Source organism: Heterodontus francisci, chromosome 5 (assembly GCF_036365525.1).
Source record: "Heterodontus francisci isolate sHetFra1 chromosome 5, sHetFra1.hap1, whole genome shotgun sequence".
Lineage (NCBI taxonomy): Eukaryota > Metazoa > Chordata > Chondrichthyes > Heterodontiformes > Heterodontidae > Heterodontus > Heterodontus francisci.
The window spans coordinates 11,097,676-11,124,608 of record NC_090375.1 but is presented as its reverse complement, the minus strand read 5'-3'; the positions used below and the strand labels follow the sequence as shown (position 1 = coordinate 11,124,608).

The following is a 26,933-nucleotide window of genomic DNA, read 5'->3' as shown; positions in this document are numbered from 1 at the left end:
CAGATATAATCTCGGACAGCATTGGTGGCAGAAATGGGGGGGGGGGGTTTCCCCACCGCACTGGATTATTTGAAAACCCACGAGGTTGGGTTTGAAAATGAAAGATAATGGACTCGAACCCCCTCCGGCTCACTGCATCGCTGTGTCTCAGTGACAGTCAAGTCAGAAGGTTGGGGGTTCAAGTCCCACTCCAGGGAACTGAGCATGTAATCCAGGCTGACGCTCCCAGTGCCGATACTGAGGGAGTGCTGCATTGTCGGAGGTGCCATCTCTCAGACGAGTTGTTAAACCCTGTCTGCCATCTCGGCGATGTAAAAGATTCTGTGGCCGCAATTTTGAAGAAGAGCAGGGGAGTTCTCCACAGTGTCCTGCGGTCAATATTTATCCCTCAACCAACATCACAAATACAGATTATCTGGTCATTATCACATTGCAGTTTGTGGGAACTTGCTGTGCACAAATTGGCCCCATTACATTTACATGACAACAGTGGATGCACTTCATTGTCTGTAAAGTGCTTTGGAATGTTATGAAAGGTGCTATATAAATGCAAGTTCCTTTTTAGCAATGTTCGTGCATGTGTTCCTTTTTAATGGCGCTTTCTCTCAGCTAGAAGACTGGATATTTTCCTGTGATGGAAAATACATCGTCTTCAAATCCTGCGACGGCCTCACCCCTCCCTATTCTGGCCTTTTGCGCATCCCCAATTTTAGTCACTCCACCATTGGCAGCCGTGCCTTCAGCTGCTGAGGTCTTAAGCTCTGGACTTCCCTCCCGAAACCTCTCTGTCTGTCTCTCTCTCTCTCCTTTTAAAGCACTCCTTAAAGCCTACCTTTTTGACCAAGCTTTTCGTCACCTGTCCTAATCGTTCGTAATGTGGCTTGGTGTCAGATTTTATTTGATAACACTCCTGTGAGGAACCTTGGAATGTTTTACTACATTAAAGGTGCTATATAAATGCAATTTTTTGCTGTTGTAATGTACTTTAAGCATTAAGTAATTAGGCAGTCATTTGGGCTTTAGAGTTGCCAGTTTTTACACTGCTGAATCGCCACTGTGTGCACCCTATATAATAGGTCAAAAAACAATGTGATGATTAATTTATTTGCATGTAGTTCTTTTCATCTGCAGTTAGCCTGTGGTGTTTATCATCTACAGTAAGTAAATTTTCTGTGTGCTTAATGCATTACTGCATATGTAACTCAGGGTGTCACACTGTGTTTTCAGAGACTTAATAATCATTGCAGGCTGTTTTCAGATCGATTAATAGTCTTGAAGTTGGAGTGTTTCATTAATCCCTTCATTATGCAGGAAAGTGTCTTCAGAATGGCTTCTTTGTGCTAATCTTGACCACTTTTTCTGTTTAAATCATCGTATTTGAAGTGTTGCCATAAGTTTGTCATTGTGAGTTGTACATGTAATTTCTGTTATGACCTATTTTGTATTTTACATAGCCTGCTGTACTGTAAAGTGACCCCTGCCTATCGGAACCTTATTGTTCCGTCTAATAATTCCCAATTTAAACAATTGTCACCTAGGTTTAATATATGCTGCAGCAGAATATTTTCCAGCTTCCACTGCCTAGGTCCCACGCTTTGGAATTCCACTCAGTAAACATCTCAGCCTCTCCCTCCTCCTCCTCTAAGATAATCCTTAAATATGATTTAAGAAATAGGAACTGGAATTGGCCAATCGGCATTGATTGAGCATCCACCGCTCTCTGCGGTAGAGAATTTCAAAGATTCACAACCCTTTCAGTGAATATATTTCTCTTCATCTCATTCCTAAATGGCTGAGCCCTCATTGAGATTGAGACCTCGTGTTCAAGAATGTTCAACTGGGGAAACATCCTCCCAACATCTACTCTGTCAAGCCCCTTAAAAAATGTTATATGTTCAAATTAGATCATCTCTCATTCTTATAAGCTCCAGGGAATATAGACGTAGTCTACTCAATCTCTCCTCATAACTCAATCCCCTTATCCCAGGAATCGGTCTAGTGAATCTTCATTACATTCCCTCTAGGGTAAGAATGTCCTTCCTTGGTTAAGGGGACCAAAACTGGATACACTACTCCAAGTGTGGTCTTACCATTACCCTGTATAATTGTGGTAAGACTTCTTTACTCTTATATTCATGTTAGCTTTGTAACAAAAGCCAGCATATCATTTGTTTTCCTAATTGTTTGTTGTACCTCCATGTTAGCTTTCTTTGCCCAAGACACCCGTCTCTTCGACCAAGCTTTTGATCACCTGTCTTCATATCTCCTTATATAAAAACAAGAAATGCTGGAACCACTCAGCAGGTCTGGCAGCATCTGTGGAAAGAGAAGCAGAGTTAACGTTTCGGGTCAGTGACCCTTCTTCGGAACTGACAAATATTAGAAATGTCACAGGTTATAAGCATGTGAGGTGGGGGTTGGGCAAGAGATAACAAAGGAGAAGGTGTAGATTGGACAAGGCCACATAGCTGACCAAAAGGTCATGGAGCAAAGGCAAACAATATGTTAATGGTGTGTTGAAAAACAAAGCATTAGTACAGATAAGGTGTTAACGGACTGAATATTGAACAGCAGCAAGTGCAAACATGAAAAAAAAACAGTGGGTAAGCAAACTGAACAAACTAAGGTCCTTTGAGTGAAGAAATTTCTCCTCATCTCAGTACTAAATGATCGACCCCTTTTCCTGGGGCTGTGTCCCCGTGTTTTAGATTCCCCAACCAGCGGAAACAACCTCTCAGTGTCTACCCTATCCAGCCCTTTCAGAATCTTGTATGTTTCAATGAGATCGCCTCTCATTCTTCTAAACTCCAAAGAATACAGGCCCAATTTACTCAGCCTCTCATCACAGGACAAACCCCCTCATCCCAGGAATCAGTCTAATGAGCATAATGTAGCAACCTTCTCAATGTTTAAAAACAAATAAACTTTGCCATTTGCCAGCAGCCAACCAGGTTTTAAGTGCAACTTAACTGATCAAAGCTGCTCAATGACTCTCTCTGATCCTATCAACTGCTCTTAAAAAGGAAAATTAAATGCAAAACGTACTGAAAAGATATCTATGCAAAGAAAGTTTGTTTTTCTAGTGTACTCTCCTCAGTGCATAGCCTGTGTTAACTCGCCCACAAGCCGGCTTGCAGGATTTTGGGAAGTCTTGACTAATTTTCCCTTTGTAACCTTGCTCGAAGTAATCCTGACCATTCCTTCAGTGCTCTGTTATTTGTGAAGATTGTTCATTGGCTGACTTGCACTGTAGGTTTGGCTTGGAGCAGGTTCCGGTATCAGGGCTGGGGCGAAACTGGTGACATGTCGTATCAGCAGTGTGTAGGCTGGACAGGAAGGAATCCCAGCGCTTTTAACTAATTCCCGGAGAAAAAGAATGTATTTTTTGGACCAAATTCTAGCCGAGTTGGCAACTGCAGTAGTGGCTTGGGAAATAAGTCAAGCTAAACAAGCAAAACTTGTGGCATGGTCTTCCATTATGCGGCATCTTGAACATTAGTTTTTTGTTCTGTGTAGGGAAACGCATCTTTAAAAAAAAAAAAATTCTAGGTGGTGAATAGTGACTTCCAGATTCCTTCACTTAAGATGTTTTCTGGAATTCAGAGAATTATATGCCAGAACTATTTTTTATTCGTTTGTGGAATGTGGACATTGCTGGCCAGGCCAGCATTTGTTGCCCATCCCTAATTGCCCTTAAACTGAGTGGCTTGCTAGGTGATTTCAGAGGGCAGTTAAGAGTCAACCACATTGCTGTGGTTCTGAAGTCAGATGTAGGCCAGACCAGGTAAGGACAGCAGATTTCCTTCCCTAAAGGACATTAGTGAACCAGATGGGTTTTTACAACAATTGACAATGGTTTCATGGTCATCATTAGACTAGCTTTTTAATTCCAGATTTTATTAATTGAATTTATAGTTCACCATCTGCCGTGGTGGGATTCGAACCCATGGCCCTATTGCATTAGCTCGGATTCTGGACTACTAGTCAGGTGACATTACCACTATGCCACTGCTTCCCCCTAAAAGTAAGTTGTCTTGCCATAGGGGCTGAAAGTGGGATTTGAGCTCCCCCCCCCCCCCCCACATGGGCGGGCGGTGGGACCCTGGGTGGCATTTTGCTGGCAGCAGCAATTAAGGCGTCGCTGGGACCACCATCGAGTTGAGGAGGGCAGCCCACCTCCCAGAGTTGCTGACTTCCTAGGGCTGGCAGCTTGGAAGACTCTGCAGCACCACTGATCAGGGTGGCCACCCCTGAGGCTGCAGGAAGAAGAAGAGGGCACCTCCATGTCGAGGCATCCTCCAAGGCAAAGTAAGTCTGATTTCACCAAGCCAGGGCCAGGCAGGCAGGCCCTGGCAATCGGTGGGGTATACCCTCCAGTAGCAGATTGGAAGTGTAATGGAAAGGTGTAGCTTTACAAAACATAGTACAGCACAGAAGGAGGCCATTTGGTCTATCGAGCCTGCGCTGGCTCTTTTGAAGAGCAATCCAGTTAGTCCCTCCCCCGCCCGGTCTTTCTCCATATCCTTGCAGTCTTTTTCTCCTTCAAGGCTGGATATGCACCTCAAGTGCTGTAATTTGCAGGGCTACAGATCAGGTGCTAGAAGGTGGGATTAGAATGGGTGGAACATTTTTTGGCTGGCGCAGACACAGTGGGCCATGTGGCGTCTTTCTGTGCCTTAAACTTTCTATGATTCTAAGTACTTATCCAATTCCCTTTTCATGGTTAATATTGAATCTGTGTCCACCACCCCATCAGGCAGTGCGTTCCAAATCCTCACTACTCATTGCATAAAACTGTTTCTCCTCATCTCGCCTCTGACTTTTTGCCAATTACCTTAAATCTGTGTCCTCTGGTTATCGACCCTTAAGTCACCGAGAACAGTTTCTCTTTATTAAGGGTTTGAGAAAGCTTATAAAGGTGGAAATGGGATATTAGTGAACGGACCGCCAGGCAGTAAGTAACCAGATGCTTGAAAGTTGGGTGGGTGGGGGGGAGAGGGGGTCCGTAGTAAACCAATGTCAGAAGACAGTCAGGCAGGTGTTGGAGCACAGGGAGGGAGGAGGCTGTAGGGGGGAGGACATCACCATGGAAACATTTCTAAGCTAAGAGAAGGATTTTTGAATTCTGTGTGTTGGGAGATGGGGAATAGAATGATGGGTGAGTGGGAATTCCTGTGGGACAGTAGGTGATGGGGGAGTGGAGGTTTGGACAAGTTGAAGTTTATGTGGAGGAGAGCAATCAAGGCCAAATCTTGAAAGTACGGTCAGCAATTTCAGCCATGAGGTTCGCATAGGAAGGGACAGAGCTGGGTGATTACAGTATGGGTAGGTTATGGGGCTTGAAACTCCACTCAGTTAGAACAGGACTCTGACTGGTTTAACCTGAATGAACAACTGGAGCAGAGGATGCAGGCAGGGGCGAGGGTATTGAATTCTAGATGGGGACCAAATGAACTCATACAAAACTGGGAAGGCTTGAGTGAGTCTGGAACTAGGGGTCATGGCCTCAAGATAAGGGGTCAGCTATTTAGGACGGACATGGGGAGAAGTATCTTCACTCAGGATGGTCAATCTTAGGAATTCTCTACTCCAGAGAGCTGTGGATGCTCAGCTGATGATTATATTTTGATAGATTTTTGGGTACTAAGCGAACTAAGGGATATGGTAATAGTGCGGGCAGGTGGGAGTTGAGGTAGAAGATCAGCCATGATCCAGTGGTACAGCCGAGCCGGTTAGAAAGGGCCAAATGGCCCATGCAGGTGCAGCAAGCAAATCGAAAGGCTAATGATATCGCAAGAGGATTTGAATACAGGAGTAGTGATGTCTTGCTTCAATTGTATAGAACCTTGGTTAGACCGCACCTGGAGTACTGTGAGCAGTTTTGGTCCCCTTACCTTAGGAAGGATATTATTGCCACAGAGGGAGTGCAACGAAGGTTCACCAGACTTGTTCCCGGGATGGCAGGACTGTCCTATGGAGAGAGATTGGGGAAACTGGGCCTGTATTCTCTTAGAGTTTTGAAGAATGAGAGGTGATCTCATTGAAACTTACAAAATACTGCAATGGATAGACAGGGTAGATGCAGGTAAGATGTTCCCCCTGGTTGGGGAGTCTAGAACCAGGGGACACAATTTCAAAATAAGGGGAAGCCACTTAGGACGGAGATGAGGAGAAATTTCTTTACTTGGAGGGTTGTGAATCTTTGGAATTCTCTACCCCAGGAGGGCTGTGGAAGCTCAGTCATTGAGTACATTTAAAGCAGAGATTGACAGATTTCTAAATACCAGAGACATAAGGGGATATGGGGATAGTGTGGGGAAAAGGGCATTGAAGTGGATGATCAGCCATGATTGTATTGAATGGTGGAGCAGGCTCGATGGGCTGAATGGCCTACTCCTGCTCCTATGTTCCTATGGCCTACTGCAGCTCTTACTACTGATGTTCCTAAGATGGTTTTGTTTTTTTCTTGATGTTTAACTGGAAAAAGTTGTGGCTCATCCACAACTTCATGTCAGATAAGCAGTTAAACAAAACTGAGGTGGTCACAGAGAAAAGGTCAATGGTAGAACTTGCAGTTGTCACCATATCCAGGAAAGAGGACCTCACATCTGCCAGTTAATGTCTGCATGCTGTCCTGGGAGCAGAGATGGGGGCCAATGGTATAACCTTAGGTAATGATGGCAGGGCAGGAGTGAATCTGTTGCTCCACTGGGCAAGGTAGAAGTAACACCCAACACAGAATTACCACAAATAGGGGCAGTGGAAGAGGCTGAAGTAGCCAATTGCGTCAAGTGCCACAGAGAGAAAGGAAGGGTCGCGCACTATGGTCACATTTACAGAGAATGTCACCGGCAACCTCGACTATAGCTGTCTTTGGCACAGTAGAGCAGAACTGTGAACAGTAGTATAGTGGTTGTTACTGGACTAGTAATCCTGAGGCCTAGATTAAGGATGTTGCAGAGATGTGTTCAAATCCCATCATGGCAGTTGGGGATTTGACGTCAACTAATTGAATAAATCTAGACTAAAAAGACTAGTATCAGTAATGGTGACCATGTAATTAATGGATTATCATTTAAAACTCATCTGGTTCACTAATGTCCTTCAGGGAAGGAAATCTGCTGTCCTTACTTGATCTGGCCTACATGTGACAGCAATGTGGTTGACTCTTAACTGCCCTAGAAAACCACTCTGTCATATTCAAGAAGATGGATCACCACCACCTTCTCGAGGGTAATTAGGAATGAATGATAAATACTGGCCTTGCCAGTGATGTCCACATCCCATGAATGAACATCAAAAGAACACCAGGTTGCAGAGATTTGAGGTGGAACTGTTGGGAGAGATGAACTCTCAGTTGTGATCAACATGTGCAAGAACCTTCAGGGGAAAAAGAGAGAAGGTATGGAATGAACAAGAGGGCTTTTTTAAAATTGAAAATGGTGGTTTTTGAAAGGTGGGGGAGAAGGTGTCTGACAAGGAACCGATCATCATGATGTTGGTAGGCTTTGGGGTACTTAAACGTTCAGAAGCTGGATGGGGGAGGAGATTGAGGGCACAGCAGGTAGGTCTCATTGAGCTGAATCTGGGGAAAGATGAGGGAGAAGTTGCAGGTGAATTGAGGTTGGGACCAGGCAGGAGAGGAGGGAAGGAGTGGGGAGATGGGTTTAGCATCAGAAGGAGGAGTTTCCTGGTCTCTATGGCTTGGTATTGTGCTGGATGAAGCACTTCCCTGCTGAGTGGTTCAACACAAGCTTGGCTATTCAAGACCAAATCATGTGCATTTGAACAAAACGCTTCCTAAATGGGATTAAGGTCTGAAGAATAATTTATCCATGTGTAATCAATAATAATTTCACATTTATCCAATCCAGTTCATTAAGTGAAAAATTATGATGTAATCTGTATGTAATGATGTAATTGTGATTTGATAAATTGCTTCTAACTAGATTTCATACCCAATCCAAATCAAATTTAGAATTTAGTTACATTTTGCTCTGTGGGGAGTTTGTACTTGTAAAGCAAAATACTGCAGATGCTGAAAACCCGAAATAAAAACGGAAAATGGTGGAGTTGCTCGGCAGCCATCTTCAGCTGCTTCATCAATGACCTCCGCATCATAAGGTCAGAAGTGGGGAAGTTCACTGATGATTGTACTGAAGCAGTCCGTGCATGCAGGCAGCAAAACCTGGACAATATTCAGGCTTGGGCAGATAAGTGACAACTAACATTTGTACTACACAGGTGCCTGGCAACTTCAACAAGAGAGAATCTAACCATCTCCCCTTGACATTCAATGGCATTATCCTCGCTAAATCCCGCACTGTCAATATCCTGGGGTTTACCATTGACCAGAAACTCAACTGGAGTAGCCATATAAATACTGTGGCTACAAGAGCAGGTCAGAGGCTGGGAATTCTGCAGCGAGTAATTCACCTCCTGTCCGCCCAAAGCCTGTCCACCATCTACAAGGCACAAGTCAGGAGTGTGATGGAATACTCTCCACTTGACTGGATGGGTGCAGCTCCAACAACACTCAAGAAGCTCAACACCATCCAGGACAAAGCAGCCTGCTTGATTGACACCCCAAGCGCAAACATTCACTCCCTCCACCATCGAGACACAGTGGCAGCAGTGTGTACCATCTACAAGATGCACTGCAGCAATTCACCAAGGCTCCTTAGACAGCACCTTTCAAACCTGTGACCTCAACCAACTGGAAGGACAAGGGCAGCAGATACATGGGAACACCACCACCTGCAAGTTCCCCTCCAAGTCATGCATTATCCAGATTTAGATGTATATGGCAAAATGTGTCAAACTTTTTTGTGCTTTTCTTCCTATTGCAGTACAGAATCATTTGATTAAACAAGTTTTACTTAACTTTAAAAATGTCCAATCGGCATTTTCCAATTTAATCCAGAGCCAGTCTCTAGTGTCAACATGCTCATCTCACCATGCTTTTTAATGTCACAATGCAACTGCGCTGATGAAGTGAAATGGTTTATCATGTTTGCCATGCCAAAACTGTTCCGGTCACCCACAAGAAAGTTGCTGTCAGTGGTGTGAAGATTGGGTCATTTATACCTGGGAGTGTCGTCGATAGCGTTAGACCTGCACGTCTCCAGGAGACGACAGTCTACTATAGCTAGACTAGATCTCCAACCCTCCGACATCTCTGCTATCCTCCAATTCTTCCCTCTTGCACATCCCCAACTTTCTTCACTCCACCACTGGTGACAATGCCTTTAGCTGACTGGCTGCTAAGCTCTGCAGCTGCCTCTCCTGTGGCTCAGTTGCTGGCACTCTTGCCTCTGAGTCAGAAGGTTGTGGACTCAAGTCCTGTAGTAGAATGCTGTGTATAAATCTAGGCTGGCATGCCAAGTGGAGTACTGAGAGAGTGCTGCACTGTACTTGGATGAGGTGTTAAACTGAGACCCCTTCTGCCCTCTCAGCTGGATGTAAAGATCCCGTGCACTATTTCAAAGAAGAGTAGGGGAGTTCGCCTTGGTGGCTTGACACTCTCACATCACTGAACTAACATCACCAAATAAACATTATCTGGTTGTTATCACATTGCTGTTTGTGGGAGCTTGCTGTGTGCAAATTGACTGCCACGTTTCCTACATTACAACTGTGAATAGACTTCAAAAGTACTTCATTGGCTGTAGAGCACTTTGGGACAGCCAGAAGATGTGAAAGGTGCTATATAAATGCAAGTCTTTACTTTTAGCTCTCTCCTTCTTTAAGGTCCTTAAAAACCTACCTCTTTAACCAAGCTTTTGGCCACCTGTCCTAATATCTCCGTATGTGGCTCGGTGTTACAGTCTGGTCCTGTGACATATCTTGGGTTTTTTTTTACTATGTTACAGGCACTGGATTTAGTCATTCCAGTGAGGCTCCCAGCACCGGGCCAAAAAGCCAGTGGGAATCCCGCCTCAGCCTTTCGGAGCCTCTCCCACCCCCCAGTGTGACTTAATGGCACTCGGGCACTTTAGTGCCCAGCACCGGGATCCCTGTCCCTTTAAAGACAGGGATCCCACGTCCGAGCGCTGCTGGCCAATCACTACTGGGAGTGGTGGCCACTGACCGTACGATAGGAGGCGTTGGACCCAGGCTCAGATATGGATCCCGGATCCAAGGTAAGTGAGGCAGGGTTGCCAGCAATGTGGGAGGGTGGGTGGTCATTTAGTACAGGCTGGGGGGTTGGGGGGGTTCACGAAAGTGGAGCATTTCCTGGTGGGGGCCGACCGTGGGCCACAGATTGCCCACGGAAGAGGGCCCCCCCCAGCACAAAGGGAGGTTGCCTCGTTTTACTGGGTGGCCTCCCTGTATGGCGGAGCACCCCCCCTCCCCCCCCCCCCCCCCCCCACCCCAAACTAAATTCCGATGCGACGGGCCCTCTGCCCCCAGCCTCCTGCTGTAATTCTATCACCCCCCCCCCCCCGCCCCCACTGGCTCCAAACCTGCCTCTGGGAGGTGGGAGGGGCCTATAAAATTCAACCCTCAAAGTGCAAGTTTTTTTTTGTAGACAGCACAGTAGCAAAAAGGAAGTGCCTTTATGTCAGTAACTCTGCTGTAGCGAAGTGTTCTCCCATGTTACTTAATGCTGTCGCCAATTGAGAGTAACAGGTGAGACAGTGATGCTGAATGGCGGACTGCGGTTATGCTTGGACTTGGAGCTTGTAATTTTCTAGTCGAGATGCGTGCTCCATTGAATTGGCTTCTTGGCTGTGGGATAATTGGGGAGCTGCAGTTAGCAGAAAACCCCTGCGCCTCCCAGTATGATTGTATCACTGCAGTTGCAGGATGATACAACAGTATCTGGAGCAAATGTATGTTTACATTGCAGTCTCCATTAGTGCTAACCTTGTACCTTCTGCATTAGTTATCAAGCTTTGCATTAGTTATCAAACTTTGCACCAGATGCAAATTTTGTACTGGACCCCATGGCAGTATTTCCCCATAGCTCTGCAAGTTTCTCCTTTTCAAGTATTTATCCAATTCCCCTTTGAAAGTTACTATTGAATCTGCATCCACCGCCCTTTCAGGCAGCGCATTCCAGATCACAAGAACTCACTGTGTAAATGTTTTTTTGTCTGATTCCGCCCCTGTGAATTGCCTTGGGATGTTGTAAGGTGATGCTGGCGTTATATAAAAGAAAGTTGTTGTATGTAATGAGCGCCAACATGGAAGCATTTTGTCCAAAGCAGTGAGATATGAATGAGTGGTGAATCTGTTTGGTGGAGATGTGTTTGGTTAAGGCAGGACAGTGGGAAGACTCCCTGCACTGTGAATAGTCTCTAATAATGCAGTCAAGTCCTGCCTCTCAATAAAAATAGACTCCACAGCTCCCGAGAGCCCGCAAGATTACAGAGCAAGTGATTCTCTAATATAAATATGAACATACCACGTGTGTAGGGCAAAGTTTAAAATGTGAAGCAAGAAGCCCATTAACACCTTGTGATCATCTTGCGAGCTCAAACCATTCTTAGTAAAGGTGAGGTGAAAATTGCTTAACACTTATTCTGGCTTTCACTTTTTTTTTTGTAAATGTCGATTTTCAAGTTTTATCATCTCGCTCTCCAGGTTTATCTTCACTTCATTTTAACAGGGTTTCTCGCTCTACCGCTCCTGGATAATTCTGTGGGGCACTGATCTGGGTTTCTGTGCAACATTTTCACACTAGGGTACGATGTATGGCAGTTTTATAATATATGTTGATAATATATATCTCATTCAAATAGGAGAAAGCTATTACCTGCTCCCAGTTTTGCTGCTGCAGCACCCACCTCATTTAGCAGACCTTTTTATATGATCAAATCACTTCCAGACTCTCTCATTGAACCACTTCCTGTGGGTCCTAAATCCATTTAATGCTGAAAGACAGATTTTGCAACAAAACGGCTGCCTTTGCGTGCAGGAGACTTTTTTTCCCAAGGTTATGACTGCCACATTAAAGCATGTTGGCGTAGACTTTCGGGTTTTGGGCGCTCCCCCTACATTGGGTAATTACCCCGTGAATGAGTGGTAGAGTCCAAGGAGCCCCTGCTTCGACCTCATTCACACTCTGGTTTGAAATGTGCGTGAGCTTCCAGCTGACTTTTTTGGGGCCTTAGGAGATGGTGCAGTGCCTGAAAATTGGATGCTACGCAACTCCGTTTCTAGGCCTTTGCCTTTAAAGGACAGAGCTTAAGAGCTGGCGCCAGGGATTTCAGGAGTGAAATTAGGAAAGGCTTTTACATGCATAGGGTGGTAGAAGTTTGGAACGCTCTGCTGCAAACAATAGGTCAGCTGTTCATTTTAAGTCTGAGAATTTTGTCAAGCTACTGTATTCAGGGATATGGGGCAAAGGCAGGTACGTGGAGTTAGGTCACATATTGGCCAGTGAATAGTGGAATAGGCTCAAGGGGCTTAAATAGCCTACTCCTGTTTCTGTGCTCCTGTTGTATGAAATAGGAGCAGGAGTAGACCATTCGGCCCCTTGAGCCTGCTCCACCATTCAATAAGAGCAAGGCTGAACTTCTACCTCAACTCCACCTTCCTGCAGTATCCCCATATCCCTCAACTTGAATATACACAATGACTGAGCATCCACAATTCTCTGGGGTAGAGAATTCCAAAGATTCACAACCCTCCGAGTGAAGAAATTCCTCATCTCAGTCCTAAATGGCCGATCACTTATCCCGAGACTGTGACCTCGAGTTCCAGACTCTCTAGCTAGGGGAAACAACCTCTCAGCATCTACCCTCTCAGAATCTTGTGTTTCCAAAAAATAAGTCTTTTCAGATCTACTCATGGGTGTCAGTTATGTGGATTAATGTTGCAGTTTGAAAATGTTTGTAAAATGTGCTTTTTTTTAAAAGTTCCATGTCTTTTCACCAATTGCATCACTTCTTACAATGTGGTGCTGTTAGGGAGCGAGTTCCAGGATTTTGACCCAGCGACAGTGAAGGAACGGCGACATAGTTCCAAGTCAAGTTGGTGTGTGGTTTGGAGGGAAACTAGCAGTGATGGTGTTCCAATGCATCTAGGAACATAGGAGCAGGAGTAGGCCATTCAGCCCATGGAGCCTGCTCCACCATTCAATACGATCATGCCTTTTTCCCACTCTATCCCCTTAACCCTTTATAGCAACCTTGTCCTTCTAGGTGATAGAGGTCACAGGGTTTGGAAGGTGCCGTCTAAGGAGCCTTGGTGAGTTGCTACAGTGCATCTTGTAGATGGTACACACTGCTGCCACTGTGTGCTGGTGGTGGAGGGAGTGAATGTTTAAGGTCTTTATTCAGTTTTGCCTTTGAAGGAAATTTGAGCGAATTTGAAGTGTTTTTTTTAATAATTGGGGCTTTAGGCCTCAGGAGAATGATTTATTGTGTGTGAACTCTGGTTACTTTATCCCAATGATAGTGGTACCACTGTGAGGGAACCTGGAAACAAGAGAGTTAATGTTTCAGATATGCCAGATCTGCTTTCCAGAGCCACTGGTTCCCCACATGTTGGCTATCAAATGATAGAAAGTGACCATTCAGCTCTTTGCGAAAAGAACAAAACATAGACTTGCATTTATATATCACCTTTCACAAGCTTAAAACATTTCAAAACATTTAACAGCCACCGAAGCAGTGTAGTCACGGTTGTAATGTAGGAAATGCAGCAGCCAATTTGCACACAGCAAGCTCCCACAAACAACAATGTGATAATGACCAGATAATCTCTTTATGGGATGTTGATTGAAGGATCAATATTGGTCAGGACACCAGGGGTAATTCCCCTGTTCCTCTTTAAAATAGTGCCATGGGATTTTTTTACATGCACCTGAGATGGCAGATGGGGCCTCAGTTTAATGGCTCATCTGAAAGATGGCACCTCCAACAGCGCAGCACTCCCGTAGTACTGCGCTGGGAGTGTTGGCCTTGACTTTAATGCTCAAGTCACTAGAATGGGGCTTAAACCCATATCCTTCGCACTCTGCCATGGCTGTGCTGACTCTTCGAAAAACCTATTAGTCTCACTTTCCCTGTAGCCCTCAAAATTTTCCTTCTGAATTATTTATCCAATTCCCTTTTGTAAATTACTATTGAATCTACCTCCACCGCCCTTTCAGGCAATGCATTCCAGATCACGACATCTCACTGTGTAAATTTCTTTTCCCTCATGTCTCTGGTTTACTTGTCAATTACCTTTAATCTGTGTCCTCTGGTTATCGGCTGTTCTGCCAATGGGAACAATTTCTCCTTATTTACTATGTCAAAACTCTTCATGATTTTAAACACCTCGGTTAAATCTCTTAACTTTCTCTGCTGTAAGGAGAACATTCCTGCCTTCTGCATTCTCTCCACATTAACTGAAGTCCCTCATTCCTGGTACCAGTCTATACCCTCTCCAAGGACTTGACATCCTTCCTAAAGTGTGGTGCCGAGAATTGAACACGGTACTGCAGCTGAGGCCTAAGCAGTGATTTGTAAAAGGTTGACGTAACTCCCTTGCTTTTGTATTCTCTGCTTCTACTCATTATGCCTTAAGAGAGAATATGGAACTTGCTACTACAAATAGTAATTGAGACCAGTGGCATAGTCGCATTTAAGGGGAAGTTGGGTCACAACAGCTTTCATTTATATCGTGCCTTTAACATAGTAAATAATCCCAAGGCACGTCAGAGGAGCGATTATCAAACAAAATTTGACACCGAGCCATGTAAGGAGATATTAGGACTGGTGACCTAAAGCGTGGTCAAAGAGGTAGGTTCTAAAGGAGGAAAGAGAGGCGGAGAGATTTAGGGAGGGAATTCCAGATCTTAGGGCCCAGGCAGCTGAAGGCACAGCCTCCAATGCAGGAGCAAAAGTGTGATGAAGTTGGGGTGGGAGGAGGCTTATGTGGAGCATGGACCAGTTGGGCCGAATGGCCTGTTTCTGTGCTGTAAAATTCAATGCAAAATAATGGAAAATCGGAATGAATGTGGCATCTGGGATGGACTCGTTCCCTTATTCCTTCAATGGTACGTGTACAGTGTTAATGTTCATCCTGAACCTTGAACATTCTCCAGACCGCATCAAGATCTCTACTTCATTCTAACCATTTTCGGGGGAAAAAAATCAATGTAAGTGAACTGTGTTGACTTTGCTTTGGATGATTTTCCTGAGCCTGGTCAGTCTGGAGTAGTTTCTGTGCTCGCTGATGCATGTAGGGCATGTAAACACTTTGCTGGGGCTGCACGCACAGTGTTTTCATTGTCTGCAGGTGTACTTGCACTGCTTGGACAGTCTGCTCCTGTCAGCTGCCTTCATTCCGTCCAGAGCAAGCAAACTCCACATATCCACAGATGTTAACACAGTGACAGATAGACCAGAAACATTGGAATCTCATTTGTGAAACCTGTTCTTCTGGCAGTGGCGTTGTCTCCTCAGAACCAGGGCACAATCCACGTTGCGTTTCATCAGTAAAGCAATCTAAACAGCTCAGGTTTTGCCTTCAACCAGTCAGCCACCTCGTTCAAATTTTCCTCTCAACTGTGAGATACTACATAGAATCGCATAAAATTTTACAGCATAGCAACGGGCCATTCGGCCCATCAGGTCGATGCCAGTGTTTACGCTCCACATGAGCCTCCTCCCACCCCCTTCATCTCACCCTCAGCATATCCTTCTATTCCTTTCTCCCTCATGTTTATCTAGCCTCATTTTAATTGCATCTATATGTTATTCACCTCAGTCTCTTCCTGTGGTAGTGAGTTCCACATTCTCGCCACTCTCTGGGTAAAGATGTGTCTCCTGAATTCTCTTCTGGATTTATTAGTGACTATCTGATATTTATGGTCCCTTGTTCCGGTCTCCAGCTCAACGCTATTGAACCCCCTCATAATCTTGAAGACCTGTATCAGGTCACCCCTCAGCCTTCCCTTTTCTAGGGAAAAGAGCCCAGGCCTATTCAGTCTTTTCTGATAGGTGGAACCTCTCAGTTCTGGTATCAGTCTAGCAAATCTTTTTTTCTTGCACTTTCTCCAGTGCCTCGGTGTCCTTTTTTTGTAAGATTAACGCAGACTGTACACACTGCTCCCAAATGTGGTCTAACCAAGGTTTGGTACAAGTTTAACATAACATCTCTTTTGAACTCGTGTTGCTTTGATTAACGTAATTGTTAGTAAATTGGATTTAAGTTACAGCCATTTTACTTCAGTGAACTTGCTGTAGCTGCCAAGTGGGCTTTTGGCACTTGTGCCGAAATCCATCTTTCTCGAACACTGAGTGGGCGGACCAGGAATTTGGACTGCATCGAATTTAGCTTCATTTTCCAAATTGGAAAAATAGAACTTGCGTTTTTAAAAACAATTAAAAAAATTATGAAGAGTTTTGGCAGAGTAACTAAGGAGAAACCGTTTCCACTGGCGAGAGGGCGGTACCAGGGGGACACAGATTTTAAGATAATTGGCAAAAGGATCAGAGGGAGATGAGAATTTTTTTTTTAACTCCCTAAATAGGCAGTGGAAGCAGATTCAATAATAATTTTCAAAAAGGGAAATTAATAAATAATTGAAAAGGAAAATTTTTTCAGGTTATTGGAACAGTAGGGGGAGTGGGACTAGTTGAATAGCCCTTGCAAAGAGCCAGCACATGCATGATGGGCCAAATGGCAGCCTCCTGTGCTGTGTGATTCTCTGATTCTTTAATCTTCCATGGAAGGCAGCATCTGCGACTTCAATGAGACTCCAACAGCGCCTGCAACCTTCTGGTATCTCACCCAGCTGGGTTTTGTCTCACAAGTGGACCTAAATAGCAGGCTGCTCACTGTGGGAATAATCACAGCTGAGGTTGGCTCAGTCCTGCCTCTGCCAGGCATCTGTGTGTGCAAATTTCCAGTAGGGTCATGAGATAGCAACATGGAAGCAGGCTCGTCCTGCCCTTCTGCAGTCCGGGGACACTGAGGACCATTTCGAGTTCCTCCACAGCCACATAAGTTGTATAGAATTATGTAGAATCTCCAGCACAGAAACAGGCCTTTTGACCCAACTGGTCTATGCCGATGTTTATGGTCCACATAAACCTCCTCCCACCCTACTTCATCTCACCCCACCGGCATATGCTTCTATTCCTTTCTTCCTCATGTGTTTATCCAGCTTCCCCTTCAATGTATCTAAACTATTTGCCTCAACCACTCCCTGTGATAGCGAATTCCCCATTCTCACCACTCTCTGGGTGAAGAAGTTTTTCCTGAATTCCCTATTGGATTTATTAGTGACTATCTTATATTGATGGCCCCTAGTTCTGGTCTCCCCTGCAAGTCAAAACATCTTCTCTAAGTCTATCCTATCAAACCTCTTCATAATTTCTCAGTCTTCTCTTTCCATAACTCCAGCCTCTTCAATCTTTCCTGATAGATGTAACACCTCAGTTCTGATATCATGCTTGCAAATCTTCTTTGCACCTTCTCCAGTGCCTCCGCATCCTCCTTGTAAAATGGAGACCAGAACCATGCATTTATTGTGGTAAAACCAAGTTTAACATAACTTTTTCTTTTATTAACATAACTTCAGTTTTTTCAATTCTGTTCTTCTCGAAATGGACCCCGGTGTTTTGAATGCATTTTCTAGGGCCATGTTAACCTGCATTGCTACTTTACCGATGTGTGAACCTGCACCCCCAGATCCCTCTGTTTTATCCCATTTAAATTCTTATTTTCCAAGAAGTGTTAATTTTTGCTTTGGTTTGGTTTCATATCGCCCTCAGCAATGTGTATATATGCAGAGCTGCTGAGAAAGTAACAGCAACAACTTGTATTTATATAGCATCTTTAATGCAATAAAACCTCCCAAGATGTAATATTACAGAAAGCTATGTGGTGAAGGATAGAACTGGAGCCAATCTTTACACATTTCGTAAGTATGTTTTTTTACAGAGATACACATAATAAACACACACCTCCTAGTAGTAGGGGGCAGTATAGTTGGATGGATACTGTTACCTGGTTGGTGTCGCAGTCCGCACTGTGGAAGCTGCGTATGATTTGAATGCTGTTTAAAGAGGCTTGCCTTGTGACAATGAGGTCCAGCTGGTGCCAACGATGTGATCTTGGGTGCCTCCAAGTAACCTGGTGACAGGGTTTAGTATGAAAGAACGAGTTGATGATGCAGAAGTTATGATAGGTACACAACTCCAGCAGTCTCTGTCCATTCTCATGCATCCTTCCAATGCCATAGCGCCCAAGGCAGCAGGGCCATGAGTCATTACCCAACCCTGGCATTAAAGTCCCCTAGCAGGAACAGGTGTTCGGTATTGGGGATGCTACTAATGATATTATGGAGTCCCTCGTAGAACTGGTCTTTAGCTTCAGGTGGGGAGCAGAGTGTTGGAGCATAGATGCTGAGTAGGTGTACTGGACCAGAGGCGGTGAACAGTCGGATGGACAATATGCGTTCCGAGCAATTTGAGGGTGGCTCTATCATGCTGAGCAAAGAGTTTCTGATGCCGAAACCCACTTCATGCTGTCTTGGTTCTTCAGGATCCCTACCCTGCCAGAAGAAGGTGTAGTCTTGCTCTCTTAGAGATCCGCTCGCAGGGAGGCGTGTCTCCTGAAGAGCTGCAATGTCCACATTGAGTCTACTGAGCTCGTTGTTAATGATGGCGGTCTTCCGAGAATCGTTGATTTGTGTAAGGTCTTCCGACAGGCCAGGACACATAGTTCTGACGTTCCAGCTTGCAAAACGAAGGGCTGGTACCTTCTTTCCTTTTTTTGTCGTGCTGTTTGGTGCGGTGTTACAGTCCACTTTTCGGGCAATGACCCTGAGCACAAAGCACCCATTGAAGCAGGTGGACTGTTGCGGGACAGAACCTTACTGACCAGGGCTGCCCGGTTTGTGGTGGGCGGTAGCTGTCCAGTGAGATACGATGACCTCTCCCACCGACAGGCAACCCGTGGCGCCCAATCTCTATGCCAATTGAGCTGGACTTCTCATCCGTAACTGCTGCCTTCCGTGTTGTTTTGGTCAGTGTGAGGCGACTATGGAGTGACCTCTCCATGGCGCATGCCTGCGCGGATGTATGGAGGTTGTGAGTTTCCCAAGCGTCAAAACCCCCCTCTCAGCCTTCCTGGTGGGGTCCAAAGGAGTGCAGAGCACGTTTGGCACCGGTATGGTTGCAGGAACTGCCGGAAACATGCCAAAGGTGACACATGACCGCCTTTGGGGTTCTGCTCTGGATTTTCTATTAGGGTTTACAAAGTAGGACAGAGTATACATCAAGAAATATTGGGGCTTTTAAGAAAAGTACAACAGTAATTGTGGGTGATTTTAATCTTCACATCGATTGAACAAATCAAATTGGCAAAAGTAGCCTGGAGGATGAGTTCATAGAGTGTATTTGGGACAGTTTCTTAGAACAATGCATTCTAGAACCTACCAGGGTCCAGGCTATTTTGGACTTGGTAATGTGTAATGAGAGAGGGTTGATTAAAGACCTCATAGTAAAGGATTGTCTAGGCAAGAGTGATCACAACATTATATAATTTCACATTCAGTTTGAGGGTGAGAAATGTGGGTCCTTAACTAGTGTTTTAAACTTAAATAAAGGCAATTGCAAGGGTCTGAAGATAGAGTCGACTAAAGTGGAGTGGGAAAATAGGTTGAAAGGTAAGACAATAGAGAAGCCGTGGAAGACATTTAAGGAGAAATTTCATAACACTCAACAAAGATATATTCCATTGAGAAAGAAAATCTCTACCAGACGGATGCACCATCTGTGACTAACTAAGGAAGTTAAGGGTCGTATCAAATTGAAAGAAAAGGCGAACAATGCTGCACAGATTACTGGTAAGCCAAAAGATTGGGAACATTTTGGAAACCAGCAAAGGATGTCAAAAAAAAAGAGAGCAGTTGAAGTATGAGAGAAAACGGGCTTGAAATATAAAGACAGTAAGTAAAAGCTTCTACAAATACATAAAAAGGAAAAGAGTAACTAAAGTGAGCCTTGGTCTCTTAAAGGGTGAGACTGAGGAATTAATAGGAAATGAGGAAATAGCAGCGGCTTTAAACAAGTATTTTGTATCCGTCTTCACAGTAGAAGACATAAAAAGCATTCCAAGGATAGTAGAAAATCAGGAGGAAAAAAGGAGGGAGAAACTTAAAACAAGGGGCGGCACAGTGGTGCAGTGGTTAGCACCGCAGCCTCGCAACTCCAGAGACCCGGGTTCAGTTCTGGGTACTGCCTGTGCGGAGTTTGCAAGTTCTCTCTGTGACCGTGTGGGTTTCCACCGGGTGCTCCGGTTTCCTCCCACAGCCAAAGACTTGCAGGTTGATAGGTAAATTGGCCATTGTAAATTGCCCCGAGTGTAGGTAGGTGGTAGGTGAATGGTGGGGATGTGGTAGGGAATATGGGATTGATGTAGGATTAGTATAAATGGGTGGTTGTTGGTCAGCACAGACTCAGTGGGCCGAAGGGCCTGTTTCAGTGCTGTATCTCGAAATAAAAAATAAATAAATAAATCACTATCATTAGCGAAATATTAATGGGACTAAAGGCTGACAAGTCCCCTGGACTTGATGACCTGCAACCGAGGGTCTTAAAGGAAGTGGCTCCAGAGATAGTGGATGCATTCATTGTAATCTACCAAAATTCCCCGGACTCTGGAAAGATCCCAGTGGATTGGAAAACTGCAAATGTAACACCTCTGTTCAAGAAAGGAGGGAGACAGAAAGCAGGAAACTGTAATACTCTGATAATTATTAAGGCTTAGTACAGAGTGTGAGTCTTATGGTTACAGTAATAGTTTCTTTACACATGTCTTGCATCTCAGGCTTCCACTTACACTCTCCACGAGGTTCTGTACAGACTACATTACATCACTTCCTGTCTGTTTACATATTCTGCCCAGTAACAACCCTATACATTATATATTTATACTACATCTTCCCCCAAGTCGCTGACTTCTCTTTTTGTATAAAAACACTCCGCTTCTCAGGCTGGGCAGTTTTCCTGCTGACGCCTCACTCAGCCACATCTACTGCAATTGGTTGCTGCTTCCTCGAGGTGTTCGTCCTGCCTTTCCTATCTTTGACCCCCGTTTTTCTCTTTCGTTTTCTTAACCAATTCAATGGAGTCTGCTGCTCTCGAGATCGAACTTTCCCTGTCTTCTCGAACAACGAATCGATTACAATTTCTAACCTCTGCTTGCCTGCTCAACTTCTTGAGTGCAGATGATCCAAAAAGAATCCTGTCTCTAATCAGCTCTTCCCGTAAGCTGCTGTATTTGCAATCCTCAGCAAGTTTATATGAATCATTGATAAATGAATCAATGATCTCCCCTTTCTGCTTATTAAATTTGGCATGCTCCACGATGACATTTTCCTTACATTAAAGTATGTCTCGAATGTCTTAATGACTTATGGGCGGCGCAGTGGTTAGCACTGCAACCTCACAGCTCCAGCGACCTGGGTTCAATTCTGGGTACTGCCTGTGCGGAATTTGCAAGTTCTCCCTGTGACCGCGTGGGTTTTCGCCGGGTAGGTAAGTTGGTAGGTAAATTGGCCATTATAAATTGCCCCTAGTGTAGGAAGGTGGTAGGAGAATTGTGGGGATGTGGTAGGGAATGTGGGATTGATGTCGGATTAGCATAAATGGGTGGTTGATGGTCGGCACAGACTCACTGTTTCAGTGCTGTATCTCTCTATGACTTCACATATCGCCTTCTCTTCATTTATGCCTTGAGTAATGAGGATGTCATCTGCACACTCCCCCATTGCATACAATAACATACTGGCCTGCTCCTTGAGTGCCTTCTGCATGAAACCCAATGCAGTACGATACCTTGCAAAACACCTGACCCATTCTGGCCACGCCTTGGCTTGGTTCAGTCCAGCAACTTTTTCGAAGTTCTCTGATAAAGGCAAAGATTTTTCCATCTTCCCTTCAGTTTACCATTGCCACCATGTAATATTCTGCTAACTATTAAGGCTTCGGATAGAATATCTAAGATAGTTTCCCCAAGGTTCTGTATAGAAAACATTACATCACTTCCTGTGATGATGTTCAATCTATTTACATATTCAGTCCAGTAACAACCTAATATTATATTCTACCACAGAAACTATAGGCCAGTTAGCCTAATACCTGTCACTGAGAAAATGCTGGAATCCATTATTAAGGAACTAGTAACAGGACATTTAGAAAATCCTAATGCAATCGGGCAGAATCGACATGATTTTTGTGAAGTGGAAATCGTATTTGACAAATTTATTAGAGTTCTTTGAGGAATTAGTAGATGTAGTGTATTTGGATTTCCAAAAGGCAGTCGATAAGGTGCCACATAAAATGTTACCACACAAAATAAGAGCTCGTGGTGTTGGGGATAATATATTAGCATGGATAGAGGACTGGCTAACTAATAAGAAACAGAGTTAAGATAAATGGGGCATTTTCAGGTTGGCAAACTGTAACTAGTGGACTGCCACAGGGATCAGCGCTGGGGCCCCAACTATTTACAATCTATATTAATAACTTGGATGAAGGGACCAACTGTATTGTAGCCAAATTTGCTGACTATACAATGATAGGTAGGAAAGCAAGTTGCGAGGATGATGCAAAAGGTCTGCAAAGCGATATAGATAGGTTAAGTGAGTGGGTAAAAATTTGGCAGATGGCGTATAATGTGGGCAATTGTGAGGTTGTCCATTTTGGCAGGAAGAATAGAAAAGCAGAATATTTAAATGGAGAGAGACTGTAGAATGCTGTGGTACAGAGGGATCTGTGTGTCCTTGTACATGAATAACAAAAAGTTAGCATGCAAATAATTAGGAAGACAAATGGAATGTTGGCCTTTATTGCAAGGTAGGTGGAATATAAAAGTAGGGAAGTCTTGCTACAACTGTACAGGGCATTGGTGAGACCACACGTAGAGTACTGCATACAGTTTTGGTCTCCTTATTTAAGGAGGGATATACTTGCATTGGAAGCAGTTCATAGAAGGTTCACTAGGCTGATTCCTGGGATGCAGGGTTTGTCTTATGAGGAAAGGTTGAGCATGTTGGGGCTATACTCATTGGAATTTAGAAGAATGAGAGGTGGTCTTATTAAAAGATATGAGATTCTGAGGGGGTTTGACAGGGTGGATGCTGAGAGGGTGTTGCCACTCATGGGGGAATCTAGAATTAGGGGGCACAGTTTCAAAATAAGGGGTCTCCCATTTAAGACATAGATGAGGAGGAATTTCTTCCCCTCGAGAGTTGTTAGTCTATGGAATGCTCTTCCCCAAAGAGCAGTGGAGTCTGGGTCATTGAATATATTCAAGGCTGAGTTAGACAGATTTTTGATCTACAAGGGGGTCTAGGGTTATGGGAGGCTGGCAGGAAAATGGAGTTAAAACGACAATCAGATCAGCCGTGATCTTATTAAATGCAAGAGCAGGCTCGTGAGGCCGAAAGGCCTACTCCTGCTCCTATTTCTTATGTTCTTAAGTTCTTATGTAACCCCAAGAACCACTGTTTCAGACTATTTATAGGAGCACCAGTAAGTCCCCAGTTAATGCCTACTGCCTGCACAGAATTAATACAAGGGAGCGGATAAAGCAAGAAAAACAAAAAAAAAAAACTTGAAGGTTATATTAAAAACCTCTTCTCTACAAACCAGTTCCGATAAAAGGTATATAAGGCAAATTGATTAAAGTAAACAAATATCCCAGATTGAAAATGGGCTTTGACAGGAATTGATGAAGAAAAATACATTTCGACGTCTGCAATAAACAATCTTATATTTATGAAATATTGAATATTGATATTTATTCATGGTTAATAATTAATCAAGGCAGATCATAAAACAGCAAGGCTGCACACCAAATAATTTAAACACTTTTACAGTTCTTTTAGATCGCAATAAAAGGTATTGTTATCTATTAATGTGATTATTTTAGCCCGTGTTTGATTCCAGTTGAAATATTTGATTCATTTTGTTAACTTGGTGCCTTTGTAACCTGCTTTGGGAATCTTTTCTGTACTTAAGCTATTATATAAATGCAAGTTACTGATGAAGGAAAGTATTGCAGCAACTTGTAGGGGAGGAGACAGTGGTGATGGTAATATTTTCAGAGGTCCACTTAAACCTAAGGAAAGAATTGAGACCAAATATGGTAGAACAGAGGCCTGTTTACCAGACTGAGGCCTGGTATCGATTTAACGCCCCCCCACCTCCCACCACTGCCCTTCCCATAGGCCCAGTGAGAATGGTGCATTGGAGAAAGCAGGCGGTTAAGATCAAGCCAAGTCCACTTACTGCCCAGAGGCCGCTCTCTGCCTGCTCAGTGCCATTCTGTGGTGAGTTACTAGTTGGCTGAGTTTCCTACCTTGGGCAGACAGGAGCCTATTTTATGTTCAGTGCTGCAATGTGATCTTAATGTCCAGTCAGGACAGTCCCACACTATGTGGAACCCAACAGCAGAAGCAGGGGACAAGTCAGGAGAGGCCACAGCAAGTTATAAAGAATTACTTTTGGCAGAACCCCTCGAGGGCCAGGAGGAACAGGATTGCTCCCCCTTTTCGGCTCCCTCCCCCACACAGATACCTCCCAGGAAATCTTCCCATTCTCTTCCTTCCCCTCCTCACCCTCACCCTGGTTGTCTCCAGTTCCTGCCCCTCCCAGCACTGACAGCTCGGGGGCATTCCCACTCTTTTATGTGAGACCATCAAGATTGCCAAGGATCTCCACACTCCCTAGTCTTTCTGGGTATGTCGTCCATGTTGGTGTTTGTGCGCACTGTAACAACCCCAATTCCATTAAAATGGCTGCTGATGTGTTCGAGAAGTAAAAAGTGATTGGTCTGATGGGATTGAGAACTCATGGCACATTCCCTGTTTACACACAGAGAAATAACAACCGCATTCTTCACATAGGCACCTCAAGGCAACAAAAGCACTAACTTGCATTTATATAGCACCTGTAATGTCGAAAAACATCCCGAGGCACTTCGCAGGAGCATTATCGAACAAAGTTCGACGCTGAGCCACATAACAAAATATTCGGATCGGTGACGAAAAGCTTGGTGAGAGATCAGTTTTAAGGAGTGTCTTAAAGGAAGAGAGAGGCGGAGATGTTTAGGGAGGGAGTTCCAGACCTTAGGGCCCAGGCAGAGCAATTAAAATCGGGGCTACTGAGAGGCTGGAATGAGAGAAGCGGAGATATCTTGAAGGGTTGTGTTGCTGGAGGAGATTACGAGATAGGGAGGGGCGAGGCCATGGAGGGATTTGAAAACAAAGATGAGAATTGTAAACTGGAGGCATTGCCAGACCCGGAGCCAGTGTAGGTCAGCGAGCACAGGGCTGATGGATGAATTGGGCTTAATGCGAGTTAGATTATGGGGCAACTAAGTTTTGGATAAGATCAAGTTTATGGAGAAATGGAGACAGCCCAAATTTTAATGCTGATGTCAGGCTGGCAGGCAGTTAATATCGGAGCAGGGACTTACACCCTCTGACCTGAGAGGGGACATGATAGAGGTGTATAAAATTATGCGAGGTATAGATAGGGTAGATAGCCAGAGTCTGTTTCCCATGGTAGGGGTGACTAAAACTAGAGGGCATAGATTTAAGGTGAGAGGGAGGAGGTTTAAAGGGGATCAAAGGGGTAAATTTTTCACACAAAGAATAGTGGGTATCTGGAATGAGCTGCCTGAGGAGGTGGTGGAGGCAGGAACAGTAGCAACATTTAAGAGGCATCTGGACAGGTACTTGAATGAGCAAGGCATAGAGGGATATGGAATGAATGCAGGCATTATGGTCAGCATGGACGCGGTGGGCCGAAGGGCCTATTTCTATGCTGTACGACTCTTATGACCTCATTGCCTTTTTGCGGGATGCGATTTTAACCTGGTATTGTTAGCAGGCAACTGGGAGACCCACAGGTAGGCAGCCATAAGCTGGAGCTTCCCACTGGGATCAAGCAGGAGTTAAAATCTTCCCGGCTCTCAAGGTTCAGGAAAACAGGATGCTGGGTGGGTTCCTCTACTCCTTGGCTCTCCTTCCCCCTGCATTACTCCCACTTGGAGTTAAACCGGGTTTATAATGTGCAAGACAATTATAGGGTTTGTCAATGGAAACTGCTGACTTTAAAGGAACCCTGCAGTTAATTGGCCAATTTATTTCAGTGGAAAAACCGCTTGTTCCCCAGTAATACTAGACTTGGGTTATTACTTCATAACCGTGGCTTTTAGCACGGAAATCGAGTCGTTTCATTATTAAGAACTAGTAGGTTTTAAAATTAACAATAGTTTCATTTCCAGGCAGTTAAAAGTGCCAAAACCATTACTGCAAAACTATTGGAGTGTGATATAAATTACAATATGTGAGCTGGGCTTTTCCTGGTCAGTGGAGAGGTCATAGTATCATACAGCACGGAAGGAGACGGCAGTCTCTCATCCCGGAAACCGTTCTAGTCAATCTCCCCTGCATCCTCTTCAAGGCCTTTCTAAAATGTAGTGCCCAGAATTGGACACAATACTCCAGCTGAGGCCTAACCAGGGATTTATAAAGGTTTTCTGCAACTTCCTGGCTTTTGCACTCTAGGCCTCTGTTCCTAAGGCCAAGGATCCCGTATGATTTTCTTTTTTTACAGCTTTATCACCTTGTCCTGCCACCTTCAAAGATTTGTGTGTCAACCCTCAGTCTCTCTGATCCTGCACCCACTTTAAAATTGTACCATTTAGTTTATACTCCTTCTCATCATCTTTCCAAAATGCGTCACTTCACATTTCTCGGCATTAAATTGCAACTTTTTATTTATTCTTTCACAGGACATGGGCATTGCTGGCCAGCATTTGTTGCCCATTTCTAATTGTCCTTGAGAAGGTGGTGGTGAGCTGCCTTCTTGAACTGCTGCAGTCCATTTGGGGTAGGTACACCCACAGTGCTGTTAGGAAAGGAGTTCCAGGATTTTGACCCAGCGACAGTGAAGGAACGGCGATAT

The 26,933-nt window shown here is 44.5% G+C and overlaps 1 protein-coding gene across 6 annotated transcripts in view; it reads left to right on the top strand.

The window, feature by feature from the left end:
- The window catches only part of LOC137369730 (zinc finger protein 521), a 524,295-nt gene that overhangs the window by 81,682 nt on the left and 415,680 nt on the right, over window positions 1–26,933 (top strand). The window contains exon 1 of one of the 6 annotated variants that reach the window (XM_068031107.1): window positions 26,804–26,858. The exons of the other annotated variants lie outside the window; for them this stretch is intronic. The gene's annotated coding sequence lies outside the window, so the exon portion shown is untranslated. Of the gene's footprint in view, window positions 1–26,803; window positions 26,859–26,933 lie in introns of those variants that run through there. 6 annotated transcript variants of the gene reach the window in all.